General features: G+C 31.5%; 1 non-coding gene across 3 annotated transcripts; it reads right to left on the bottom strand.

Moving 5' to 3' along the window:
• Nucleotides 1–8,904: 8,904 nt before the first annotated feature.
• LOC11429029 (uncharacterized) lies at nt 8,905–11,191 on the bottom strand. 3 transcript variants are annotated; one of them, XR_003009838.2, is made up of 6 exons: nt 11,153–11,191; nt 10,988–11,047; nt 10,276–10,612; nt 10,022–10,174; nt 9,482–9,633; nt 8,905–9,149 (listed from the first exon to the last, which is right to left on the bottom strand). It is a non-coding gene; the product is annotated as an uncharacterized protein (transcript). The 3 variants fall into 3 exon arrangements; XR_003009837.2 differs by having other exon boundaries at nt 10,988–11,182; XR_003009839.2 differs by having other exon boundaries at nt 10,276–10,605; nt 10,988–11,182.
• Nucleotides 11,192–11,920: the final 729 nt, after the last annotated feature.

Genomic DNA, 11,920 nt, shown 5'->3' with positions numbered 1-11,920 from the left:
CGAAAACACTCGTTAACATTTCACATAAGGAAAAGCACATAGGATTTGGACATTGGGGGCCGGGGGCAACAAATTTATGGTCTCCCCAGACATTGTTTACTTTTTTCTCTGCACAAGCAATGCATCCATGGACCATGATTAGGAAAGTTAGAACTTTTTATTTATTTATATTTTTACTCTTTTTTTTGTGTTTTACATATCCTAATGCATATATGGATATATTTTTATTTTTATATTAGTTAAAATATGGTTTTCATCCTTGCAAATATGCTTCCTTTTGGTTTTAATCCCTGTAAAGAAATTTGTTATTTTCAAAAGTAAAATATTTTACAGTGACCTTTTTAAAAATCAAAAGATTTTGCAGGGACTATTTTTCTAATAAATGGGTTCAGTCATCATGTGCCACGTGTGCAAATCATCACAAAAGTGGAGCCAGAGACCAAAACCAAAACGAGACATATTTACAAGGACCAAAAACAACGAAAAAAAATTACAGAAACTAAAACCAAAACGAGACATATTTGCAGGGACCAAAATCATATTTTAGCCTTTTATATTTAGATGAGTTTGAGAGGAGGGTAAGAGTTGTTTATAAACTATCTTAGTGATATGTGAGACTTCATGTGTGACTTAGACCTTTATTTCTTATGAATAACGCCAATGTTTCAAATTCAAGTGATACTTTCATCCCAAATATAAAAAATAAACCCAAATATGAATTGTGGTTGCTGCCATATCAGTTGAGGTTGTTGTGGTGTAAATTAATTTTACTTTCGTCTTAAAAATATATAAAAAATAATTCTATAATATTGTAATTTTTAGATAATTTTATTTATAGTTTGGTATAGTCGTAGATTTTTATTCATTTTAACAAGCATTATTAGCAAAAAAGATTACTATTTTTCCCCACCCACCAAATATTTTCCCCCATCCACCAAATTTTCCAATTGCCCCGGTGGTTCCCTCCACCACTCACCAAATTTTCCACATAAATTTTTTAGCTAAACTATTAATGATGAACTGTTGAGATTGTTGGGCTGTTGTAAATTGTAATTGAGGTTGGTGTGATTTCACTTTACACCACAATTTGGAACCATGTTTGTTTTGAGGTCTCATGCAAAGTTTTCACGATTTTATCATTTGTAAAGTCTGCATATAAATTATTTTTTATTTCCAAACAACGTGAAATATTTTGGTTACTGAATAATTATATGTGATGGGATTACTGATAAACTTTAAAATTCAACATGTTTCACATTAGAGTGAAATATGGCAAGACCGTTGCCTCGGTTTTGTTAAGGAAAATGCAGTAGGTGAGCGTGGGAGTGATCCTCGCTAGTTGGACATCAATTAGTGGTCCACAAATGCTTGAACCACATCGAGTTTGTAACTTAATAATCAAATGGACGCTGAAAATGGAATCAGAAGACTTAACATTATTTTTAGGGAGAAAAGACTAACATTGTTCAATGGTTTTGATGCTGTAAAATTAATTTGTAGATTGGGCAACTAGATTTGATGCTGTAAAATTAATTTGTAAATTAGGCAACTCCAGTTGTTAAACTCTTACACCTGGATAGATGCTTCCTTCCCTTTTGACTTTAGCTATACATTAATCGAGAAATGTGTTTCTTTCTTGCACTCAATTGATCTAAAACAAAGTGCGTTTTGGATTACATGCTTCCCTTTTGGATTTTTCGTGTAAAAATTACAAAAGATGTCGGTACAAAATTAGGAGTCTATCACAAAGCTAAAGAATGATATTTTTATAACTATTTTGTGATAATTTTGAACAGTTTTATCTCTTATATTCACATAGTATTTATATTTTGTCTCTTTATTTTCTTTTCTCTATTTTCTTTCACCAATAAAGAGAGGAGGAAAAAAAAATTGTTGCAAAAGTTATCGTACAAATATCATTACTACAAAAGAAACACACGAAAGAAATAACATAATGTATAAATATCATAAATAACAAAAGAAACACATCAATTGCAATTACGAAACAAATAAACACTTATATTTGTCGAGACTTAGATACATAATGTATATTCCCTTTAAATTAAAGTTCCCATTAAGGAGCAAGATTTTTTTTTTTTTTTTTACAAAAATAAAACGATATTCATTCATTCAAATTGATAGAATACATCATAATCAACATCGCTAAAAACGTAAAAGATGAATCTGCGAACAAACTCACAACACTCAAGTTAATAGCATACAATGACAAAATGCCTACAAACAATATGATGAAATATAAATCATCAGAATACTCATGTTTTCGGATCTGCAACGTTGATGTCCAAATCATTGATTGAATATGTGATTGACTGAAGCTGATCTTTCAATATAAACCAAACGAACACCGCAACAAGACATGAAATCAAACAACGCTGCACAAGACGATGAACAACACAATGTCGTACTCAGACGACGAAATTACGAAAAAAACACAAAAGAAAACACTTGATATATGTGGAAATCACTTGTTTAGATTGAATGAAAGGAGAAAAAATATTCAGAGGGGGTGATTCTAGGTCAAAAAAATGACCTAAAAGCACCCCTCTTAGACGAGTGAAAGAGAAAGAAAACTTAGAGATTTCTTTCACTAAAAAACTTTTTTTTTTTTTTACAAAAATAAACGATATTCATTCAAATTGATATAGTACTCGATACAATACAAATCCAAATTCACTAAAAACAAAAGGAATGAATTTGTGAACAAACTCACATCATCCATGTTAATAGCATAAAACGACAAAGTACTTATGCCTACACATATGACTAGTATGACTATATTCATGTCTCCAGAATACTCATGTCTCCATATCTGCAACGTTGATGACGCCAAAGTCATTGTCATTGATCAAATATGCACTTGCTCAAAGCTAATCTTTCAACCTGAATCAAATAAACACCGCACTAAGACGGGAAAGCAAAAACACAACGCACAAATAAAGATGGGAAATCAAAACAAACAGAGTCGTTCAGAGACGACGAAATCACAAAAACAAACGAAAGAAAACAAAAAATATGTGAAATCACTTATTCAATTAGGATAGAAGGAAAAACAATTCAAAGGGGTGATTTTTGGGTCGAAATTGACCCTTAATAACCCCTATGAAAAGAAGAAGAAGAAAAGGGTGACGACTAGGGTTTGAGAAGGAGAAAAGAGAGAGGAAGAAAGAGGGGAAGAGAGAGATAAAGTGACACCTCTCACTAAAAAACTTAAAGTATAGTCGCAAACACATAATTTAAATTTAAGACACTTATAAACGATAAAAAGTAGGCTAAGTTATCGGCTTAATACATCTCCTGATACCTTAACTTATTTTATTTTTTCATTTTGGTCCCTTAACTATTAAGTGTTTCAAAATGGTCCCATAACTCTTCTATCGTTTACTATTTTGGTCATTTCTGTTAATTTTTAACCTTAAAAGTCTAAGGTGAACCAACTTTATAGGTAGTCCACGAGAGACCTTATTAAATTTTTATTTTTAACGGTTTGATCTTTGTTTTAAATGGAGACCCTTGGATCATGGAGGGATCTATTGTAGTTTATAATAAACCACAAACACCTAATTTTTTCTTATTTCTTCTTCTTTTTCCTTCATCTCCTTCATATCACATTCATACTCCTTAGTTAATCTTCATATAACCTAGAAAAAAATCAAAAAATAAAATCAAATCAAATTCTTCATCAAAATCAAAATCAAACAACAACAACAAAATTCATATGAACATCTTCACCATCAAAATCCATATTTTCATCGTCTTCTTCTTTAATCAAACTGCCCAGATCTCAATTAACCTGAAATATACCAAACCCTGAAATAGTTTCAAACCCTAAACTCATGAAGATTGAATAAAACATGCAAATCAAGAAAGGTTATGGACTGCCTTTTGAAAGACATGGATCTAAATCCTCATAAACATCTGTGAACGGGAACAAGACCAGAAATTTTGATTTCAATTATTGTTGTTCGATTTACAATCACCATTAACCTTGAAGAAACTTTATCAAATTTAGATTCAGATTCGGTTCCAAACTCTCTCAAATTCGAATTCGGTTCCAAACTATTTTGGAATTCGACATGAATTTTTCTTTTAAAAATTGGATCTATAGTCAAGCTTCTATAGAATGATTTTGATGATGATTGGAAATGACAGTGGAAGACGAATCGAATTCTCCTTGCTGAAATTTTTTAGAAATGGTTATATGAAAAATATCGTATCAATATTGTTACTGAAATTATTTACATTTGCTGCTCATAGAAATCTGTAAACTACTTTTACCATCGAATAATGGAATGATCGAATAAGTGACTTCTCTCTCTTCAATTGTAATTTTGTTGATGAATCAAGTTTGTCACAGAAACAAAACAATTTTCACGCTTTCTTTTATGGTAAAAAATAAATGTTGATGAAGATGAAGAAAAAAATAAAAATAAAATTAGATGTTGGTGGTTCAGTGTTGTACACGGTAGACCTGCAATCAAACGGTTGAAATTATATAAAAATTATTAGACATTAGAATACTAATAGAAATGACCAAAATAGTAAACGACAAAAGAGTTATGAGACCAAATTGAAATACTTAATAGTTAAGGGATGAAATTGAGAAAATAAAATAAGTTAAGGGACTGGGGGATGTATTAAGCCCTAAGTTATCTATTCTCTTAACTAATTTCTTAGTTTTATTATGGTTTCATAACAAACATTCCATACATTTTGGTTCTTGAACTATGCTTCCTTCTTCCAACTATGTTTCTATCGTTTTGGTCCTTGGTGAGTTTTTTTTTTAAACTTTGTGACAAATTTTAATGGTGTTTGAATGTGTGACAGGCTTAGTCTCATCGATAAATGGATAAATAGTTTATGTACAAATTCTCACCAGTTGGGTAATTAGAGAAGAGAGATTGTGATTGAATAAGTCTCTCCCTCCCTCCCTCCCTCCCTCCCTCCCCTGCACCTCAATCACAACACTTTAGAACTTTCATAAGCAAGCTTGCATTTAGACTTGGTGTTAAGAACAAAGTTTTGAGCTTGACGATCAACTTTCTTGTGATAAGAAGAACTAACTAGATGCAAAACATATATAAACAAGAACAAAAATCATCAGTTGTTCACTAATAATGGCATGTACACTTAACTCAAAATAAAGGAAGGAGTACGAAACAAATAAAAGAAATACAAAAGAAATCATAAGAAAAGACTCCAATAAATTGCCATGTGATCCACCTTACTCAATACTGCCTCCAAATGAAGACCCAAGATGCTGGTATTGAGTTTAACACTAAGCTTGTTAAACAGTGGAGCAAACTTCTATATCAATCAATTTATCTCTCTCTCTCTCTCTCTCTCTCTCTCTCTCTCTCTCTCTCTCTCTCTCTCTCTCTCTCTCTCTCTCTCTCTCTCAGTATGTTTCCACTTCTCCAGGTTGTTGGTTATCATATGCTCTATCCCAATCCTCTACATGTGTTGGGGATACTTCAGGAGTCCCTTTGCATATAAAACCACATAATATATGGAGAGTATTGTCGATATCTATGAGAGATTTTGTCATCCCCACGGTGAAATGGTTGAATTGTTAAAGTGTTGCTTGTATAGGAATCAATTTGATTTGGTCACTGTACATACAACTTATGTTTTCATTATAACAAATCAAAGGATCGTCATATATTTGATGTTATGATAAGAGAGAGACAATTTTTCTACTAATTACGTGTTCAAGTGTGCAGGATTCAAGTATCTCGGTGAATCTAAAACAAGATAGTTGACACAAAAGTTTAATAGAAGATTCAACTACATGCTGCCTCCATAAAGTACCGAGGGACATTAACACCAATCAAGGAGCTCTTGTGATAATTGACTTTTATATCGGATGCCAATTCAAAACCTTGCAACAACGCCTTTAAAATCCAAAGATTCTCCATCGTAGGCACACCAATACAATGTGTGTCGTCAACGTATTGAAGACGAGAGATGCAAGTGCCCTCTCTCTTGATATCGAAGCCATGAAACAAATTCCGATTTACGGCGGTCAACATCAAACCACTAAAACCTTCCGCAACGAGAAGAAACAAAAAGGGAGCAATTAGCTTGAAACTTAACATTGCATAGTGTTTTTTAAAATTAATTAATAATCATTAGAATCCTAACGTTGGGATAAAAATTCTTAAAATCAATCATTATTTGTTTGTAGGCAAGTTCTATGGTACACCCAACAATTTGAGTGTATTGGTACACCAAACCCTTAAATTAATAGTTAAATGAGTTATTTTTTGTAGGAAAAAATTATTTTCTATCACCTATAATTATAATAACTAAATCTTATTTACCAAAAACGTCAACGCAATAAAATTTGATTTTTCTGAATTCTTATTGCTCATAATAGAGAATTTTGAGTATTTTTTATAATAAAATGTAAAAAAATTAGTATGATTTTTATAAAAAATGAAATGATGTTTTTTTTTCATATAAAATGATATTTTCTAAAATATATATGTCAACAAACACCTATTTTCTTCATAAAAAATGATAGTTAATTTATAAAAATTATAAGCGAGAGTACCGGTACACCGTAATTTACGGGTGTACCATAGAAATCCCCTTGTTTGTATCCTAACATTGGGTGTGATATTATTAATAAATATTTATTGTATTTCAAATGGTTGAAAAGTCAGTGACACACGATCTTGGTAAACAAGTGGAACTGATATTTCCTAAAATAAAAAGAGTCGAACTGATATTTAGCAATTAGCTTGAAACTTAACCCATGCGATGATGTTTTTTAAAATTAATTAATAATCGTCAGTATCCTAACGTTGGAATAGTATTTTTTAAAATTAATTAATAATTGGTAGTATTCCAACATTGGGATAATGTTTTTTAAAATTAATTATTAAATTGTTTGTATCTCAAATTTGGGATTATATTTTTTAAAATTAATAATTAATTGTTTGTGTCCCAACTTTGGGATTGGGTTTTTCAGAATTATGATTCAATTCAAAAGATTTAAAATAAGTCTTTTCGACTCTGTTCGTTTTTTGATATTTCCTTAAATAAAAAAATTCAAACTTATATTTAGCCATTAACTTGAAATTTATATCAAATATTTGTATATAAAATACTTTAAATTAATTATTGTATTAATCTTGGATAATGTTTTTTTAAAATTAATTAATAATCGTTAGTATCCTAACGCTAGGATAGCATTTTTTAGAATTAATTCATAATTGAACGTATCCCAATACTGTTTCTTAAAATTAATTATTAATCGTTGGGATAGTATTCTAATAGAATTAATATCTGTAAATAAAATATTTTAATTTAATTATTGTATTAAATTTAATATCATTATTAAATATTTATTGTTATTAGTTAATTTTAAAAAACATTATCGCAGGGGTTGAGTTTATAAGGATTATTTATCTAATAAATTTCAAACTAATTGCTAAATATCAGTTCGACTTTTTTATTTAAGGAAATATCAAATTCGACTTGTTTACCAAGATCGTGTGTCATTGACTTTTCAACACTATACCATCCAATAAATTTCAAATTAATTGTTACAAATTATAAATCTTAAGGAAAAAACTTGTTACAAATTAATATTAACATGAGGAATGCTAATTCTTAATCACACGCCATAATGTGATGCCACGTTACAATTTCTTTAAAGCCTGTAACTTGTTAACCGGTTCAGCAAGTTGACATATTTTTATTTTTGTTTTATTTAATGATTATTATTGGTTGCACCGTTCAGAACCAAAATACCAGATACTTCACCACGACCATTCGGTTTCTGTGCATTCCATCGTCTATGGCAAGACCATCCATTAACAGTGCTTGAGCGGTTGTGATTATGGGTTGTCCGATACGGTGTCTCGCTACAGATATGGAGTCAACGAGGGTGGTGAAGGATTTATTAAAATCTGGTTTGGGGGCACGGCACACATAAGAGGACACCAACGAGGGTTGGATTGTGCCATTTTAGTAATTTCTATCACAACAATTTTTGTATGTGTAAACACAGAAGCTTCAAAGTTCAAAACCACTATATGATTAAGTATCGCCGTAAAAACACATCCTTCAATACAAAATAACAGTGGAAGTATAGAGTTAATTTTGAGTGGTTAATGAATGATGATGATATATGGTTTTAAGTTTTAACCAAAAAATGATGAATGAAGGTTGTGGTTGGATGTTGGTGTAAGAAATAGTGTAGCACAGGCAAGTTATTATTGATTTTCTGTGATGGTGCTTCGTAAATACTTTCACGGTGAAGCACAAAATTAAAAAATATACACTCCAAGAAATGTTGCATTTTGCCAGGGGCAGAAGTCCTGGCAAAATGCTAAAAGCCTTGGCAAATGGACGTTTGCCAGGAGTTGAATCACCAGCAAATCTGCTCATCGCAAATGACTCTGCCAGGGCTTTAGCTCCTGGCAAATGCGCTCCTGGCACAGGCCCTGGCTTAACCCCTGGCAAACTGTGTCTGCATGATTGCAAGCTTTTCTGACGCATTCTGGTCAATGCAGGCTTTTGGAGACTGTGTCAGCATCACATGCCAGGGACATTGCGAGGGGTAAACCCCTGGCAAATTGTGTACGAATTTTTTTAAAAAAAAATATTTTTTTTTTATTGTTTATAAAATCAAAATATTAAAATTTAATAATTAAAATAATTTAAAAAACAATTTTTTTTCGAGTTACATTTTAAAGCCGGTTTGGTAAAATCAATATATTAGTCCTCCGATCTTCATATAGCCGAGCTCACTTGACTGTGTGATTGTATACTTTCCCTTACTGCAGGAAATCCAAGTCCTCTTTTAATTTCGAAAAGGAAAACAACATATTTGGAAACACCTTGCATAAAAATGCATATTATAATGACAATGTGTCAAGGGAAAAAGAAAGTGAAAAAAACTGTTATTCATATTACTAAAATTACAAGAGTTGAAAAATAGAAATACCACATGTCTGAGTAGCTCTTCTATGATTTCTTATAATGGACAATGCATTTATATAATGTTTCAAATATCTTCCAGTTGGATGGTTATCATGAGGAATATCCAAGCGCAACATCTTCTTCACTATGTGAGAATTTGAGACTGTTGGTGCTCTTTGCCAATCCACATTGAGCCCCTGATGTAATATTTGACTTAATCTCTTAGCAAATTTGATGGTTAGAGGGTAGAGATAAAAATATAAGTTAAAGAATGAAAAAGTAATGGAAGGGAATATTGGTACATGATAGAAATAACACATGGTATAGCTTCTCTGTTTCAAAATTTATAAAAAAAATACAGATCAATGGACCAGATGCTAATTTATCTTTCTTTTACAATGGCTTAACATTAAAAATGTAGCACCTTTTATTCTAAAAGGCGTGTCCGACACTAACACATATGAATGCTTACTTCATGCGAAAACGAATGGTTCATTAAATAAAAGCATAGAACAGAAACAACGCTTACTTCATGCGACAAGCTGTTCCATCCGGTGAAACTTGATGTAGTGTCTAAAGAAGGCATAAGACTAGGCTGGACACTTCCAAACTGCACTCTGTCATAGTCACTAAACCCTTGGTTCTACATCAATCCACTCTTTCTAGAAGCCCTTAAAATCTCTGATGATAAAGTAGTACATTAATAAAAGAACAAACATAAAGTAGGAGAATTTCTAACTAAAAATTGTTAAATATGAATTAAATGTTACTACCTGGAAACAACCTAATATCAATTTAAGTCATCATTTTCAAAATAGCATCAACACTACAATCCATATCAAGAACTTAATAAGAATTTAGTATCGTTCATCATCAAGAATCATTACTTTCAAAGGCTAATCTATCAACTAGTTGTTTTTAACTTTAATAAATTGATTCCTTAAGCACTAACTCAACTGTTGAAATAGTTTATCTTCTCTAATTCATAGATATGCCCCACTAAATATTATAAAATAGCTCAAATGTCATCAAAGTCTCAAAGTACAAAAATAGGAGACATCATCCATACCCGGTGCTCTTCATACGATTTCATAAGTTGTTGATCATAAAGCAACATCGCGTCGCATTTTGAAATGTGTACACCGCAAGATGACTTCAAGTCCCTGACATCTTTCTTCTCATCATCACTGAAGGAAGTACCATCCTCTATGATCTTTACAGCCTGCATTATTGTTCAGTTTAAGAAAATATACATGATAGAACCGGCAAAATGAACAAGCTAATTTTGTATATTAGTTTAAGCAAAATATACATGATAGTCACCTGTTTAAATCTTTTAGAAGCTCTTTCATACTTCCCAACTTTCCACAGTACAATCCCATCGTCTAGCTTCTTACGAGAAGCTTTTATCTTCTCTTTAGTGTTCATTTCACAGGACTCCTTACCCTAAAGAGAATAATGAACATATGTATATCCTCTAAATATAAAGAATGCAGGCTGCTCAATGAATTCCTTCTCAGCCCATGAAGGTTTGAGGTTATGTAAGAAACTTGAACACAATCAGAGTACACTGATTTGATTCCATTCTTAGACGATGGAATTGAATCAGATCTCAAAGCAGACATTGAAGCATCACTACCTTCAGAATCATACCTACATACTAAATAACAAACATAAATACGATTAACATAAACATATCAAAACAATAGTAGTATCATATATATTTATCAGAAAGTGTTAACGCAGTTATCATGAAATTAATTCATTTCACACATCAGACATAAACAAACGCAGTTAATATATTTTCCATGAACACGGCACATTGGTGAACCTTTACTCATTTGTGAACTTACCAAGATATATCCATTGTGAAACTAGTGATATTGCAGTAAGAGATATAACAATTTACAATTTGGATTCTGATAGAAACATAAACCAAATGTGTTGGGAGTGGAAAAGTTAGGGTTCAACAAAAATTAATCCTCTTTAGTTTTCAAAGCTCAAACTCAAAAATTGATTAAAGGAGAACACTCACCCTTGGAGAAGGTGAAGTTAATGGCGGCCATCGGAGCTCCTACACGGTGGTTCTTCCCAACTGATTCTCACCACAAAAATAAAGAGAAAAGAAGGAAAACGTCACAAAAATGAATGAAGCATAAAAGAAGAAGAAGGAAAGAGATGTATGGTGACCGGAAAAGACCTTACTGCGGCGGAGGAAGAAAAGGGTCAACAGAAAAGTTGCTCCTTTCGTGAAATTAATTGGACCAACGGAAAGCTCTCATCGAGTGGAAAAAGAAAATGGTTTCAGAAATTAAAAATAGGTGACGTGGTCCAATCATAGAGAATGTGACAAAAAGAGAGTGTCAGAGCGTTTGACACTAGCACTTCTCTATTAACATTTAATTGATGGGTTTATATACTCATTTGAATAAAATAATATTAACAGGTTAACATATTTTTCCGTAAATTATTTAATAAAAAAACCAATTTACCTGCGAAATTACTAGCATAAGGATTAGTGTACCAATAGAGAGTAACTTGGATTATTTAGGGTGTGAGAACTATTTGTCTTTTCAATTTGCTTATTTTAACTGTTCTTTTAACACAAATGTAATCAAATATGAAGTACAAGTGAGAAAACAAAGTAATGTTGTAATCTAATGTGGTGATTTTTACAAATAAAAAGTTAGAATATATAACTTCATTCAATACTCATTAATAAGAATTTAAACAACAAGTGTTTTAACTTATAAAAAAAAAAAAAAAAAACAAGTGTTTTAGTTCATTGTGTAATTCAATAATTATTTTCCATTGACCCTGATTCCCTTGGGAAATTGAGGACCCCAATTAATTACTCCCTTCGTCCTTAATTATAAGACCCTTTTGAGAATTTTTTTTGTCCCTTTTTATAAGACCCTTTGTTATTTCCAACTACATTAATTATTTCTTTACATACATGTCCCTATTT

This window comes from Medicago truncatula, chromosome 3 (assembly GCF_003473485.1).
Source record: "Medicago truncatula cultivar Jemalong A17 chromosome 3, MtrunA17r5.0-ANR, whole genome shotgun sequence".
NCBI classification, from domain to species: Eukaryota; Viridiplantae; Streptophyta; class Magnoliopsida; order Fabales; family Fabaceae; genus Medicago; species Medicago truncatula.
The sequence above is the reverse complement of the archived record's forward strand: the minus strand, read 5'-3'. Positions and strand labels throughout refer to the sequence as shown.